Genomic DNA, 17,526 nt, shown 5'->3' with positions numbered 1-17,526 from the left:
TTGGAGGAAGAGAGCAGGGTTTGTTTTCCACCATACCATTTGTTGGCTCTGGAATGTCCAGGGTATGGGAAGTAACTCCCTGGCACATCTCAGGAGGCTACTCCTATCATCCAAGAGCAAATCTTGGAGACGTCTTCAGGAGTGACCCATTAGTAGCAGTATTGTAAAATCCTGTTAAAAAGATCCCGGACATCTAAATGGGGCATTAGCAGAACTTGCTGCCATCCATCCTGTATGCTCTTATTCAGTTTATCACAGCTTCACAACACTTTTAAACTTTAGAAAAACTTGCAAGAGGTGGGTTTGTGTAACAGGTTACAGTCCCTACTGCTACACTGGTTCTGAGATTAAAATAGATATTAATTATCTCCTTCTTTTACCACACAGTCTTGATTGCTTTTGCCCCCAGTCTGCTGACCTAGGTGGCTTCCCTGAGAGAAGTGAAGATTTACTATTACATCAGGGAGAGAGAGAGATGATAATTTGTAGTAGATTACATTAGGATAATCTAGAAAAGCCTAAGATGAGGATCCTTGAGCAAAAGATGCCTACAAAAGACCTAGAGCCTCCTTTCTGTGGGTCCTGAACCCATTACCATACCCTTATCAGTTCATGGTCATAGTAGGTGGCCACAGTAAAATGATGCCTGAGAGTATCAACAGATGGCTGCAGGGGCCACCAAAGTGCTGCCCATATTCTTCCTTTTCTGCTTTGTATATCAGCTGTATTGCCTCCTCACAATGTTGGGGGTCAATTTCACTGTCAGTGTGGCAGTTCCTTTATTTGCCTTCGGATCTTTTGGCACAAGAAGTGACCCCATGGTAGCCAAAGCTTTAGGTTTAGTATGACTCTTCTTTTGCTCCCCTGGTGAATGCAATTGCCCTCTAAGAATCCAAGGCTAAAATTTTTCAAGTTGATCACTGGGAGGAATGGTAAGTGGGGTCAATTCTACTTCTACCCTCTGGATACTAGACCTACATAGTCTAGCTTTGAGGGAAGAATCACCAATAAAATAGTCATTGGTTAAAATTTGATGCTGTGTCCTAAATAATAGTTCTCCACCCTCATAAAAACATCATATTCAAGCTGGTGCCACAGCTATATCCTTTAGAGATCACTGTACTGTGTTGTCTAGAAGTGCTGTCTAGATACTGTGACCACATAATTGTATGACAATAGATTCCATGGTTGGTGCCCACTGTTGTACCCCTTTTGCTGTAGTGTGTATTCTTTGATCCATGGTAATGTTATGCTAGATACAAACTTGAAAAATCAGACGGTGGGGCTGGCTGAGGCCTTGAGGGCAGTAAAGACAAACCCATCCCTAGAGATCCATCTGTCCTGGTCATGATAAGGAATTGCTCCTTCTTGGATGGGGATATAATATAATGAATTGTGTTGATCTTGCCTTAGGAAAGAGGCAAATTTTTAGGAACTATCAAGCAAAGTGACTTCAATTCCCCAGGGACAATGCTCCAGACAGGTTGCTAGGAGCTGTTAATATGGCACCTGTAGTATTTAGGAAAACAGTTTTCTGAGCTTTTATTTTTATTTTTCCAGTGGTGCTGGGGATCAAATCCATGGCCTCATACGTGCTAGGTAAGTACTCTCCACTGGGCTACATCCCCAACCCCAGCATCTGGGCTTTTCATCTCATCCCAGAAGGAATAGGGATGGTATTCTTAGGTGGTGACAGAAGCCAGCCTGGTAAAGTAATTGAGTGTAAGCATGCCAAGAGGAAGCCATGGCCAACTTGGGAGCTAACGTCCAGTCTGAAAGAGAAGCGCCAACTTATTGTTGCCATTGATGTTGCCAGATCTTCCACTTTCTCACGAGAATCTGAAAATCTAGATTTATTTTCATGCAAAACTGTCAACTTTTAAGATGTTGACAATCACATCATTGGTTTCATTAAAATAGGAAACAGATGAAATACTCAAATTAGAATAAATGGATGAGGGAGGATGGTAGAGAGTGAGTCTGCAGGAGCAAGTGGAAGTTAGCTAACACAATGGCCAATTCAGTTTTTTAAAAAAACACTGTTGGCCAAGAGCATGCAGGCATTGTATTAGTCTGCTTTGGCTGCCACAGAAATGTACCATAGAATGGGCTGCTTAAATAAGGAAAAATTATTTTCTGACCTTTCTAGAGGCCAGAAGTCTAAGACCAGCATGGTTGGATTCTGATGAGGGCTCTTGTCCTGGTTTTCAGACAGCTGCCTTATTGTTGAAGCCTCTCTTGGCCTTTGTTCTGGTACACTGATGGAGCAAGTGAGCTCTCTGTCATCTTCATATAAGGACACTAATGCTATCAGATCAGGACCCCACCCACATGATCTCATTTAACTATAGTTTTACTTTCTTTGAGGCCCATCTTCAAATAAAGCCATAGTGAAGGTAAGGGCATTGACAGATAAATTCTGGAGAGACGGAAATTATTTAATCCATAACAGAAATAAAATTTAAAAACTTAGGTAAAAAAAAAAACTTAGGTAAAACCAAATTGAACGAATAAAATATATCCTCCTGTTGGCAGTGAAACATCAGTGTTTGACCTTGACACAACTAGCAACTCCCTCCCTCCATATAATTGGCATTATGTAAGCATGTTTCATTTATGTATCCCAAACTGTGAGTCAGTTAGACAATATTTGGATCACCACATTTGATTTACTGTTTAATTGATTACCCTAAGTTTTCACCTGTAAAACGAAGTAATGAGAAATCTGAGAACGTTATAGAATTGGAAAATAGGTTGTGGAGCTTTTTTATTTGAGATGAATTGTCTGATTCAACAAATATTGACCTGGTAATTTTCTTGCTCTTTTTGACTTCAAACTGAGCTCTGCATTCAAAAGCAGTATGCCAATAAACAGAGAACTAAAAACAATGTAGAACTGAGAATAGAAATTGGGCATGTTGTCACTATCTGTGTCAGAGCAAGTGAAAATACTCCACGTGATATTCATGTTCTAATAGGACTTTCAATCTGAAACAATAAAGGGGCTCAATCAACCTAAGATTTTGTTCCTTCAGCAAACAAAAGTAATTTGTTTTATATCTATATTAATATCAAAGTGTAGTTCACAAAATCTTCAGCAAGTTCCTGTGGGAGCTTGTTAGAAATGTAAAATCAGGAACCCTACTCCAGACCCATTGCACCAGAAACTCTGTGGATGTGGCCCAACAATGTGTTTTATCAATTCCTCCAGGTGATTCTGGAATAGACTACAGTTTGAGAACTGTTGTTATTTGGATATGAGATGTCCCCCCAGAAGCTCTTGTTAATGCAGGAATAGTCAGAGGTAAAATGATTGGATTGTAATTCCTGTAACCAAATCAGTATATCCTAATTGAACTGACTGACTCGGTGGTAACTGTAGGCAGATGGGTGAGGCTAGAGGAGGTGGGTCACTGTGGAAGGGTTGTTCTTCCTGCATCCCTTCTCTCTCCCTGCTTCCTGACCCTGCCATGATCTGAACAGCTTTCCTCCACTGGGCCCTTCCTCTGTGATGTGCTGCTTTTCTCCTTGGGCCCAGAGTAATGGAGTGGACTGTACATGAACTGAGACCTCTGAAAACATGAGCCCCAAATAAATGTTTTCCACTATGAGTTGTTCTTGACAGGTATTTTGACCACAGTGTTGCAAAAGCTACCTAAAATAAAATCCATTGTAAAATATTAACAGGTTGATGGAAAGTGATAGACTCAGGAGGAGAAGGGGAAGGAGCTGATGTTTTAAAACAAGCTTCTACAATGTCCTGGGCACCTTCTTAGGAGTCCATTAAGAGTTTCAGGATAGGAGTCCACATCTATCCAACTCCAAAGATCATGTATTCATTCTGTTTAGTCAAATTCCCTTCTTACAATATGTATGGAATGTCTCTGTTGGATCAAATACTTTATATATATCTTATTTAATCTTTATAAGGATATCCACAGAGAGGCTATATAGTTTCTATTTACAGATGGAGAAAATCAAGCTTATAAAAGTGGAGTCACTTTCTCATGTACAAATTTTAAGAGGCATGGCTGGGATTCATACTCAATTCAGAATGCCACAAAGCCCACATTCTCACCTGGTGTCCCTACACCAAGCTGTTTTGATTTTTAAAATTTTCTACCTCTGGCTACCATTGTCTATCTACTGCTAATCTGGATTCTGTGTTAGAGATCTGATCTTTCTCCACTCTCATCCTGATATGAACCACAGAGCACAGGAAATAACTTTGAATGACTCTTCTCCTAACTCTCCCAAGGATGGTAGTTAGCTAATACCAGGAAAAATGCACTCTGGGTTCTAGGGTTACAATGGGAACAAGATAAATATTGTCCTTTCTTCATGGAGCTTATGGTCAAGTGGCAGAGACGACATTTAAATAAATAATTACAAAAATATCTATTGCAATTGCAATAGGTGTCACAAAAGCGTGAGAAGGGCATAAGATATTAGAAGTCCCCCCCAAAACTCATGTGTGAGACAATGCACGAAAGTTTAGAAGTGAAATAATTGGGTTATGAAAGATTTCACCTAATCGGTGCATTAATTTGTTGATTGGAATTAACTGAGTAGTGACTATATGCAGGTAGGGTGTGGCTGGAGGAGGTGGTTCATTGGGGATGTGCCTTTGAGGTATATATATTTTTTGTCCCTAGAGAGTAGTTCTCGTTCTCTCTCTTTCTCTCTCTCTCTCTCTCTCTCTCTCTCTCTCTCTCTCTCTCTCTCTCTCTCTCTCTCTCTCTCCTTTCTGGTGCCATGTTCCCAACTGCTTTCCTGACATACCCTTTCACGATGATATTCTGCTCCAACTCGGGTCCCAAGGAATGGAGTCTGCCATCCATGGATGAAGACTCTGAAACTGTGAGCCCCCAAATAAACTTTTTCTCTTCTGATTGTTCTGATGGGCCTTTTCTTCCCAGCAGTGAAAGAGCTGACTAAAACACAGTCAATTTTATTAGCAAAAATTCTTTAAAAGTGATTTGTACTTTATAAAGCACTTTCACATACACTATCTATTCTGAGTGAAAAGAAAGGAGAGAGGGCTGCCTGTGAGAAGCTGGCAAAATGTATGAAAACATCACACTAACCCCATTCATATGTCTAATTAATATGTGACAGTTAATTTTTTTCCTTCTAAAATGAAGCTACAAAAGCAAGGAGTTTAGCATGAAGATCTTGAGTGACATTAGGCTGAGAGGAGAAAGTTGGAGCAGAGAATGAGAAAAGAGGCCTTAAATTGGCCTTTGTCAACATTTACAGTGTTTTTCAAGAATGGTCCTAATGTTGGGTTTCATGTGCTTGTAGATTTCAAAGAGATAAAGTTAGAGTGATTTTGAAGGGCTCAGGGAGGAATCTAGATTTAGGGTTCTGTCTGTGCATCATGCCACTGTATGCTATGGAAACATGACAAGTTCAGCTACCAATTAAAAGGTCAAAACCATACTTTTAAAGTAAAATGCTTTTCCTGTTTTTCATATTTGAATTGATAAAAGTTGTAACTTTTTTTCATATCCAAGATATTCAGCTTTAACAAGAAACCTTTACTATCTCACTTAGTTTTTAGGAGTTGTATCATTTAACACAGAACTCAAAAATTCTAACAGGGCATATATTAGAAATTGTCTAGTTTAGTTATCTCTCGGTTGGTGTAAGCTGCCTCTAGCAATAACTGGTGGTATTTTCATTTTGAATTATTGTTGCCAAAAATAAAAGAAATATTTCTATGTTTTGATCATATAATAATTTTGCAAATTGAAGTTGACAGCTTAACCCTCTTAAGTTTCTGCTTATAAATTTTTATGTGATAGATAAAAAAACCTATGCTATGATGTCATGATGTCATGGCATGCCTGGTTGAATAATATATTGTTGGATGTGGTGCTGTATTTCAATATACCACACCCCATGACATCTTGTTACAGCAGTAGATGTAAAGGAAGCCTCATGAAGGAGGCTGACACCAGCCCTCTTTACTAAACTCCAGAAAATTTCATCTGTGGTCAAATAATTTAATTGCTGATGCTATGAACAGAAGCCCTTGCTATGTAACTGAACAGTATCATTAACATCTAAGAAGTTAAGCTTGTAGTATTATAAAACCTCAACTTTATCCAGATTGTTAAACATCACAAATGGCAATGGGATCATTACCACACCTATTTTAATGGTACATGTCATTTGTGGCCTTATAATACAGCTTTGCTACTAAAAAAAAAAAAAAAAACAAAACACTTCTTTTTAAGTGTAGAGAATTGAGTTAATCCTGTTGGCTTACTATAGTCATTGAGATGTCAAATTTCTTCTTTTATTTCATTGATCTTATTATTTGCCTTTTCTCCCCAATATTCAATTCCCTTCTCTGTCTTCAGAAGCACCCACTTTAGTGTACTTGGCTTGTATATCTTTGGTACATGAGTTTTTATTGTTGTTTTTAATTACAAAATTTTAAACTACACAAATAGTATTACACCGAAGAATGTGTTCTTACTGTTTGCACTCAATACTGTGACTTTGAGATCTACCCACGTTGTTATATGTGGCTATTGCATTTGATGCTCTGTAGTTGTTCATAATATGTACCTGCCACATTTAACCTGGTGGGAGGGATGAACTGCCTTCAACTCCAGCTTGGATAACAGGGCAGATGGGGATGCCATTCTTTATGCAGAAAGTCCAAACTGAGGAGGGGTAGGTTTGGGGGAAGACACTGGTTTTAGTGTTGTTCCAGTTGCCTGCAGAACATCTGAGTAGAGGAAGCATTTGCTGTAGGAGTGAGCCTCCTTGCAAACAGGCTCTCCAGAGACGGATTTAGACTGGAGGGGTCATGATTTAGATTTATTAGCATAAGAGTTAAAATGGATGAGCTTACCTTGGAAGAATGCATAGCATGTGAGACTCCAGGGCTTTTGAGGAGCTCTAGGCCATACCACGTGCAAGGGAGGGTGGACGCAGGGACTTTCAAGATAAATGAGTAGCAACGATCAGGCAGAGAAATGATACACTAGACCAGGATCAGCAAACTAACAACTGTAACTCAATCTGGTCAGCTTCCTTTTTTTGTTAACAAACAAACAAACAAACATAAAATCTGTTGTATTAGAACACAGCCATTCTGGTCTCTTTTCATGTTGCCTGTGGCTTGCTCCATGCTCCAGGGGCTGCACTGTGTTATCAATAAAGCAGAGTACACTCACCACCTGTCCTTTCCAGGAGAGACTTGTGCACCTCTTGAAGTAGGTGAAATTGAGGGTAAGGCAAGTGGCTCTGAGATTCTTAATATTTTTCCATTGTACTGCAAATAGGTTACATAGTCCTGGGAGTACCCTCCATGCTTGATCAGCACATAGTTCATAATTCTATAAAAGTAATTTGTGTTCCTTCATTTTTCTTGAACGTATCAGTTCTTTATATAAACCATTGGAGTTAGATTTGCTCTTCGGTGAAAACATAGGTTTGCTTGCTTGCTTATTCCTGTCTGCATTGTTGTGATCGAGGTTGAAGTGTCTCTCATTTTATATATTTTGAGTTTCTCTGGGTGTGATTACCTGTGACAGGAAGGAACCATTATGGATTTTTAAAATGCATTTTTAAAAGTGAGTGGAGCCTTGGTAGAAGTGCTGGAAAGTAGCACCTGTCCACTCTCAGGTAAGAAGTGGTTTCTATGTCAAGTTTGAGATTCCAGGCTCAGGGAGCTGGTGGCTTCTTGTTTTCTTTGATCTCTTTTGGAAGGTGTTTTACACTGTAGGTATACTCAGCCTTCTGAGACTTTCCTTTGAGGCTAATCTGCATCAGAAACAAGTTGCAAATCTGTGAGAATTCAATTTTTGTTTCTATTAATGAATTTGGACTACTCACCTTTTCCACAAAATTATATATTCATGAAGTTACCACCACCAGGATGAATATTGTCCATTTTTGTTAATACTAAATGCCAGGAGAGAAAAAAAATCTGTTCATTTTTTTTTTGGCCTGACCAAGTATATGCTTTTAATCATTAAAGATACACAGGTATTTGGCAACCAGATCCCAGAATCAAATTTCCAAGTCACTGAGGAAAGATACTAAATATACGTATGTAAATACTATAATGTAGAGGTTCTGGATCTTTTCTGCACATAGGAATCACTTAAGAGCTCTCAACAGCAATGACTGCAACAGCCTACTGATACCCTGGACCCCACTGGGTACAATGCAGCCACTAGGACTTTTTACAAAGCTCCTCTAGGTGATTATAAGGTGATGCCAAAATTGGGCAGTATTGCTATAAATAGGTATGGAAGGAAATCAGTGGGAGAGCTGGGGGGAGAAAGGTCAGAGACCATGACAAAAATACCAGCCTATGAGTTTTGAAAAGAAGAAATGGAATCCTGATGAACTACAGGAAGGAACTTATCAGAGCCAGTTATTACACTATAGAATTGTGGGGTCTATGAATTTAGGAACAGACCAATATGCCATCAAAAAACCATGCAGAAACCAAGAAAATAAGGAGGAAGAAATGACAGAACATTTGTTCTATAACCCGTAAGGTCCAAGTGGTTGACCTGTGAGCCCCTTGGTTGCCTGGTTCTTCTCTCCCTGTGAGACCTAAAGAAGGAGAAGATACTAAATACAAAAGAAGCAGAGTAGAATTAAGTGAGAGCACCACATAGCACTACTGGCAGCATGGTTTCAACTCCAGTGAACCCCAGAGTCACCTGTCACCAGACTTGTTTAAACACAGGTTGCTGGGCCTTATCCCAGGGTTCCTGGTTCAGGAGTTCTGGAGTGGGGCCTGAATTTTATATTTCTAACAGTTTCATGATACTGATGCCACTGGTGTAGGGCTCTCATTTTGATAACTTTTGGTGTAGCCAGTTGCTCCCAGAGATGAAGATCTGGGTGGTAAACTGGAAAAGGGTTTGGGGGTGGGTAAAAGGTTAGCACATTCTTTCTGTTGGTTACAGGTGACAGTGACACCATGTTGTTTCACTTTAGGTTTATGCATATAGTGTGAGGCGCTGTCTGGAATCTGCTACCCTCTTAACATTTTAATGTCTTCTCCTTACCTTTGAACTTAAATCCATGAGCAAAAGGTACTAGATCATTTAGATATTCATGTGGGCCTTTCTGTCTCATTTTGGTAGCACAAATTCTAAGTAATTTTTCTTTTAGAAGTGGAAAAAGAAAAAATGGCCCACTAGAAAAGAAATGGACCCGACCCAAATCATTTCATTCTCTTTGAATGGGATTAATTCACCACTACAAACATTTCCTTGGTTTTAGACAGTGACTACCATGGCCACTTGGTAATTTAGCTAAAGTTCCCTTTAGCCTAGTTTTCAAACTAGTGAATTTTTTTTTTTTGCCAAGTTTAATACCTGATTGTCAGAAGGGAAAAGCGTATTAATACGAATAAGGTTCTATCTTTCAGAAAATGGTTAGTTGTGATTGGACCATCCAATACTTCCAGAAAGAAAGGAGATTTCTCATTTCAAATATTCATGGGGCTGGAAAAGTAGACATTCCTATCAGGACTGTGTCTCTTGTAAGGAAGGCTCTTGCTAGAGTCTTCAGAATAGTTACCTCAAAGGAGACTCAGAAAATTCAAATAGGCTTGACAGATAACGGTGAGACATAGTTCAGAACTATAAATTTTACAAAAGGTTACACTGTATATTTTAACATGGAGATGGATGGCAATGTTTAAGCCTTCCTGAAGTACAACAGTGTTTGGATGGATTTGACTTTGAGGTTCATTTTTTTTTTTTTGCCACTGCTTTTGAAATCTAAAACACAACATGTTATTCTAAGATAAAGAATTCATTAAAATGTAAAGAGCTCTTCCATGCAATGGGAATCGTTTGCTTCATTTAAGATCTGAGAATAAAGGACAAAAATTGTTTTATCATTAAATATGGGAGAGCCTGATGGATGAAAACAACCTTTTCAAAGCAACAGATGTAGTTTTGAAATATAGTAAAACAGGTAAACGAGAAAACCTTCTGTAAAGTAATCCCTGCTGGAAATTCATGACTGGCAAGTGGGAACAAGGTGTTTCTTGACTTGGTTTGGCTATTAACCAGCATTTTCAGGAGCACAAATTGTAAGCAGTATGGTTATTTTTCTTTTTTGAAACACCTCCACCTTTCATAATTCAAATTCAATAAACAAAACACTTTCCCCCTCTCCAGATGTCTAATGAAATGAGTCAACACTCGGCCCATTACAGCTACCTGATTGTGAAGTGTCTATTCACAACAAACAAGTGCACCAAATTGAGAAGAGAAGTTGGGAGGTCATTTATAGGAATCCCATGTGCCTAGAAAATAGGTGAGAACGGTCCTTTAGTCATGCTTGCAGCAATTCCAGGGAAGGTGTCCCAGCTGGGAACATGATGGTTAATTAGAGGTGTGCTTTTCCCATCAGACATACACACTCGGCTCTGAACAGTTTGTCCCAGGTGCTGCGTGAATGTCAGGAAGAATCGCAATGTCTGTCCCCAAAGACTAGGAATTGCAGAATCTCAGAATCCAGCTTTTTGTAAGAATCCAGACAATCTTAAAGTAAAACAGATGAATAGAAGTAACAGGCCATGAAAGAAGTCCACAATGCAATCACAGCTGAATGAAATCTTGTCTTTCTCTGAGGTCATCTGCCTTCAATGTGTAGACATTAAATAACCTTTGGCACTTTGAATTGCAGATTTAAATGGAAAACTTCCTTCTGGAGTGTACTATGCCACCAAACAAAAGAACTCAGTAGCAATGGGTTTTCAAATTCTAGTGTTGCAAAAGTGTCCCTTGGAGTATGTGTTAAGAGGATGAATTGCTGAACCAGCATCCCTAATAATTCCAACTCAAAGCCCAAGACTCTTCTACCAAGTCCTCCAAGAGGTTCTGATTCTGTTGGTTTGAAAGCATGTTGGGAGCAAAGTTAAAAACTACTGCTTCTGTGCTTCTTGTAGGAAAGAGATCCTGCCCACTGAATGACTGTAGTCATTAATGTCATTCATTCAACAATACTTTTAGAGTACTTTGCCCTGAATCCTGTGTTGGGGGGGGGGAACAAAACAAAAAAACAGCCAACCAGTAATTAAACTCGGGCAGCTGGCAGTTTTAGAGGAGGGAAGAGATAGATATTCCTCATAGTATCACACAAATAATTGTGAAATTACACCTTTGGTGAGTTCTATTAGAAGTGGTTCATGTGTTGTGAACGTGGAAGGATCCATATGACAGGATGCTTCTCATTACCTCTGCAGGAGAAAATAAAACTAGCTCTAAAGTTTAAATCCTGAAAGATTCCACTTCTTGTCTAGCTCCTAGGATAGCATATCTGTCAGCATGTTGCTCCTGTCCTGCTGCGTTGCATGGTGCTGGAAATGGATGGCAATTATGTTCCATGTGTTCATGCTGAGATCACATGTAGGGCTCTCAATCACAGGCTGAAACCAGAAGTGTTTTCCTTAAAACACTTGATTTGTCATGATTTATCTTTCTTTTTTATTAGTTCTCAAATAATTAACCAGTACCAATATCAATGATGGTCAATGGCAGTCCGATGACCTGGAAGACTAAAGACAGTGAACAGATGGATGAATGTATGGCATCTGGGCCTCTAGAAATAAGGACAAACAACAAAGTAAAGTATTTCTTTACTGAGGAAGAAGTGAGAAACAACTTTAACAGCATGTGTTTAGTGAGCAACAAGAAGGCTCTAATCACCACCATCCAACCCAAAAAACCCATAAAAATACTAAAAATAACAAAACAAACAAACAAAAAACCTAATGCTATTATGTACTAAGTGTCAATGCAGTGTTTTATTACACTGCTTACAAAGTGAGGTATGAAGAAATATAAATCTAGAAGAGGATCCAGAACTCAAATCTAGACAGTATTACTACAAACCTACATTCCACTATTTATCCATATCAGAGAACAGAAGATTTAATTGCACAGAGAATAAATGGATACTAAAACAAGTGAATAAAAAATGTAAATGAGTAAAGGAATTACTAAACAGGATGCACCAAAAGAAAAATACCCCTCTATTGTTTATTATAAGAAGTTTAAATGTAATAAGTTCTCTATTATTAAATGGCAAGACTATAAGATGAATTAAGTTTTTGGATCATAATATCTCCATTATTAGTTATAAATAGATATTTCAGTTTTTATGTCTTTTTATGAACTAGTATTTTTATCATCAGTATTGGTCCTGAAGACTCTTTGTCCTGAAGATTACTTTGTCTGATATTATTAGAGTCACTCAAGATTTCTAATGATTAGTTTTTTTGCTTAGAATATCTTTTCTCCTTCCTTTTACATTTATTCTGTATCTTTATATTTACAGTTTATCTCCTGTAAACAGCATATAATTGGGTCTTAAATCATGACAAATAAATCATGACAAATCAAATTGGTTAAGTAAAATAATAGTAATTACTGTCATTTATGTGAGCTATTTAGCATTCATGCCTAAATATGTTGCTACAAAATAGCAGTTATTCATCGTATTAAAACTGTATCAAGCTGGGAATATAGCTCAGTTGGTAGAGTACTTGCCTGGTATGCAAAAGACCCTGTGTTCAATCTCTGGCACCACAAAAAAGAAAAAAAAAGAGAATTAAAATTTTATCAAATTAAAGCTATAATGAAATAAACTTCACCTATATCTTAAGTATCTTAAGTAGTTGTCCTGGCTCTTCAATAGACAAAAAATGTAACAGTCTGAAAATCTCTGCCTTATAATTGCAACGTTTAGTCCATTTTTCTTTAAGTTAATTGTTAATATTGTTGGTTTTAACTTTACCATCATGTGTGCTTTTCAATCTATCATCTTATTCTTTATTTCACTGTTCCTTCTTTCTTGCCTTCTTTTTGATTGGTCTTATATTTTCAGGATTGCATTTTTTAAAATAAAATCAACTATTTTATTTTAAATTATTGTAAAATAAAAAATCAACTCTTGATGGTTTTATAAGTGAGTTCTATCAAACATTAAAGGAACAGAAAATTCCAGTTTACACAGGCTCAAAACTTAGAAGACAGAGAATTTTCTATGGTAGTTTAGAAATAAGTTTACAAGAGTTGATATTTTCTTTATAGTCAGCTTTTGAAGAACTGATTTCATTTCTTTAATGATTAAAAGGCCATCAGGTTTCTATTGCTGAAGTAACCTAAAATGTTCTTGATATTTATCCATTGCATTCAATATTTAAAATTTATTGGCATCAAGTTGTCTATAATATTCCCTAAATCTCTCCTGCATCCATTGTTATGTCTCATTTTTTTTCTTATATTATTTGCATCTACAACTAATTCCCAGGGTGGTAAGCAAGGATTTTGAATCTGGCTGGTTGAAAAAAGTTTCTCAGCACTGTGTGATCTCCAGAATCTCCTTTGAAGTCCTAGTACCCATTCTTAAGAGAGTGGCCCTGCACACATGGAGTTCAATATTTAGGCAAAAAAAATCAGAGAGACCCCATATAAAGATTATTGAAACTCTGTAAGAAGTTTCCTTCTTTCCAATACCTAGACTCAAAAATTCCAATCACTTTAGCAGTACACTAATTACTGTTTCTTCCATCCTGCTAGTTGTATTTGGGCTTTGCTTCCCTGAACTTAGTATGGATACTATGATGAGCTCACTTCTTGGGTTTCCCTTCTATTAAGTATCTAAGCACTGTGCTTTGCTGATTAGATGCTAAATAAAACCAAGTGCTTCATGCTTTACAGTTGGTTCTGGAGAGAGCGTAGTTAAATACCCATTATTCCATTAACAGGAACCTGAAGTTAGTATGTATTAAAATTAATTTCTAGTACTTTTTATAATCTTAATACATATTCATTAAGAAAACCGAAAAACAAACACATTTAAAAAATTGTAAACCAAGAATATTCTCCATAAATAAAATGGTGCTAAATTCTGATGTATTTTATTTACACATATATATTTATATATATCCATATACATGTATATCAAATATTTTTTAAGATCAGGATAAAATTAGTTTTATTTAACACAATTCCTCAAGTAATAATTAAATGATAATAGGATCTGTATGGCTATATATTAAAATTTAGATAATTTGAAAATAATAAGCTTTCTTTTTGTGGACATTTATGTTCCACCACTATAAATAAATGTTTTGTCCTCGGACACCACATAGTTCTCTTAATAATTTAGGTCTTTGTTTAAAAGTTACTTTGATAAAAATTCCTGTACCAACTGATCTATTTAAAACTGTAATTCTCTTCCTGACATATACTTCTTATTCAACTGCTTCATTTTTCTTCAAAGAATTTATCATCCTATCACTTAGTATGTATATTTTTATTGTATACTATGTCTCCCTCCACTACAATATAAGCTTTATGAAAGCAAGTAATTTTGACTACTTTGTTTATTGGTATAACCCCATTACTTTGTTTATTGGTATAATCCTAGAATACCTTCCTGATAGTAGGTGCTTAATTAATATTTGTTGAATGATTACACAACTATTAGAGAAGGATATATTATGCAACATGATTTAGACTAGACTAAAACAAAAGTGTATTAAAAAAAGAAACAGAAATATGCTGTGGTTGAAATAATTTTGTAGTTTAAAGTTTTCTACAGTTAATATGCTTTTGCTCTAGTACAAAATAAATGTTCTTTTGAAAAAGATGATGAATTAAAATTACATATCAAAAAAAGGAGAAATGTATATAGGTGAAAATGAACTAAAACATCATTCTGATAAATGACTTAAATTGTGCTAAATCATGAATTATATCAACTTAAGACCATAAATGTTTGCTAACATAGCACTGTGGGATATACAAGATGAATAACATACAGTTGCTGCCCATGAGAGTTCAACATCTAGTGGGACAAAAAGACATACACAATTTAAAAACACAGTGCATGTAGGGCTGGGGTTGTAACTCAGTGGTAGAGCACTTGCCTAGTACATGTGAAGCACTGGATTAGATCCTCAGCACCACATAAAAATAAATTAATAATTAAATAAAGTAGAAGTATTAAAAAATGCAATAACATTTTTAAAAATACAGTGCATGCAAACTGTGATAAATGCTTCACTAGAAGTACATGATAAAATGGGTGAAGAAAACTGGAAAGTATGAAATAAACTGGGGTGGACTTGCTTATGATCTTATAAAAGCTATCTTTTAATACAAAGGAAAAATTATTGCTACAGGTAGAGCCAAAGCCAAAGAAAAGATATGGAAGACTAATGACAAGAGTTTTAAGAGAAGAGCATGTAGTCGAAATTACTCCCTACCTATTAGGCAAGGGTTTGAAGTCTAAGAATATCATTCAGATGTATGCAAATAATCTAAATGTATGATGCAGCTGGATCAAATACAAGTGAAATATGGTGGGTCATGCCGTGAAATGAAGAAGCTGCAGGCCTTCACATCAAAATTTTTAAAGTTTTGAAGAATGAACTGAGATAATGTGAGTAGAAGAAAGTAAGACAGAGAAGATAAAGAGAAAAGTCAAGATGGAAAGAAATTTGGAGGTATTTGGAATCGATTCTGTAAGCAATTTAAAAATAAAGTTTCTTAAAGTAACTGCTCATTTCAGAAATACTCAAAAATGCATACAAAATGCAAATAAAATAAAATAAATATAATAAAATAAAATGCAAATAAAAAAGAAAAGAAAAATTTTTTGAAAATCAACCATAGCACTACTCCCTACATTATTAAAAAGCAACATTTTGGCGTATTCTGCTTCCATTATTTTCCTAAGACTGGGGTTTCATGTGTATGTGCATGCCTGTGTCTAGTTGTGCATATGAAATTGTGAGTACTGCATTTTTTTTCATATCACTAATATTCTATCAAAATAATTTATGTGCTGGGTGCAGTGGCACACATGAAGAGGTCCTGAATTTTTCATTATAAATATTAATCCAAGTGTTTGAGGAAGTATTTCTTTACATAATTTATTAGATATTATCTCATGACTAGTTTTAGGCTATGTGGAAAGGTGAGCCATATTTATACAATACACATTTTAAGTAAGCAGATATAATAGATTAATGCAGATATTTGGGGCACCTAAAGTAGATTCTACCTAAAGTAGTGACGAGGAGATGTGATGAATGAAGACTGAGGGGAAGTACAGGTGTAAACTTTCAAGTGTAGTACATTCATTACCAAGAGGAAAGTCACCCAATAGTACTAAAAGCTAGGAATAACTTTGGGAAGGGTAATGCACTAAGGAAGATCACCTCAGGGAGACTGCCGAGTAAGAAACCCTGATCATTATGTTTAAGAAGCTCAAGACTGGGTCCTCAATTTCAGGACAGAACTGAAGGAGAGAAGAAAACAACAACAACAAAAAAAAACATTGATGATAAGAACTGAGAAAAAACCCCATATTTAAATGGGGGGTAGAATCAAAGTGCAACGAGAAAATAAGATATGTAGAAAACTATATAAAATAAACTTAAGTATTACATTAAGTCCTACATAGGACTATCATGGCAAGGCCCTGGGTTCAGTTTCCAGTATGGCAAAAACAAAGAAACAACAATAACAAAAAACTAAACTCTGCTATTTAACAAAACAATCATATGACCTTGATAGAAATTACCCACTAGTATTCAAATTGGTACCTGAACATTTTTTTATCACATGAAATTAAAATTATAAATAGTTATACATATACTATATGAAACCCTTCACAAAGGAAGAACATAAAAACAAAACCATAGCCCCAAAGAATGGCACCCAACACCGGGATGTGAGTGGGTGTACAACCTATTTCTTTTTTGACTGGAGATTCCTCTGATCTTTTTTGGATATAAGAAATTCATCAGGAAGTCCGGACACGGCAGCTGCCTGAAGAAGAAGCCTGAGGCTGAAGCAGCTTCAGCTTTGGCCCCGGCCGTGGCAATGGCGGAGAGGCCAGAGGACTTAAACCTGCCCAATGCTGTCATCACCAGGATCATTAAAGAGGCACTCCCAGACGGAGTCAACATCTCCAAGGAGGCCCGGAGCGCCATCTCCCGTGCCGCCAGTGTCTTCGTGCTGTACGCCACATCCTGCTTATAGACGGGAACAGAAAGGTTAGAAGGAAGCTTCAGAGCAAAAGAAGAAGGACAAAGACAAAAAAAAAACAGACTCAGAAGAGCAAGACGGGAGCAGGGATGAGGACAATGAAGAAGATGAGGCAAGACTGGAAGAAGAAGATCAGAACGAAGAAGAGGATGTAGACAATTGAATAGGGAGGGTAGGCCATGGCACTGTGGAAGCTACCACACTGAAATGTGGAACATGTTTATGCAAAGCTTTTCCCTGCTGAGCAGAGCAGGCAAAGTTTGATGTTTGCCTGAGAAGATCAAAATAAAAACTGACTAGAATTATCATCAAAACCAGAGCTTTCCAGACTCAGAGCATCTGAGTGACAGAATTCTGTTTTGCTTAATCAGTCTGAGGCTTATGACTTTTTGTAAGGGATTCTGAATGGCTATTTAGTCGAATTAATATATCTTGTTTACTTACATGTATGGCTAGGTAGTTT

The 17,526-nt window shown here is 36.9% G+C and overlaps 1 pseudogene; it reads left to right on the top strand.

Moving 5' to 3' along the window:
* Positions 1 to 16,898: 16,898 nt before the first annotated feature.
* Positions 16,899 to 17,226, top strand: LOC143640347 (DNA polymerase epsilon subunit 3 pseudogene; annotated as a pseudogene).
* Positions 17,227 to 17,526: the final 300 nt, after the last annotated feature.

Source organism: Callospermophilus lateralis, unplaced genomic scaffold, assembly GCF_048772815.1.
Source record: "Callospermophilus lateralis isolate mCalLat2 unplaced genomic scaffold, mCalLat2.hap1 Scaffold_190, whole genome shotgun sequence".
NCBI classification, from domain to species: Eukaryota; Metazoa; Chordata; class Mammalia; order Rodentia; family Sciuridae; genus Callospermophilus; species Callospermophilus lateralis.
Note: the sequence above shows the minus strand (reverse complement) of the source record. Positions and strands in the feature narration are given on the sequence as shown.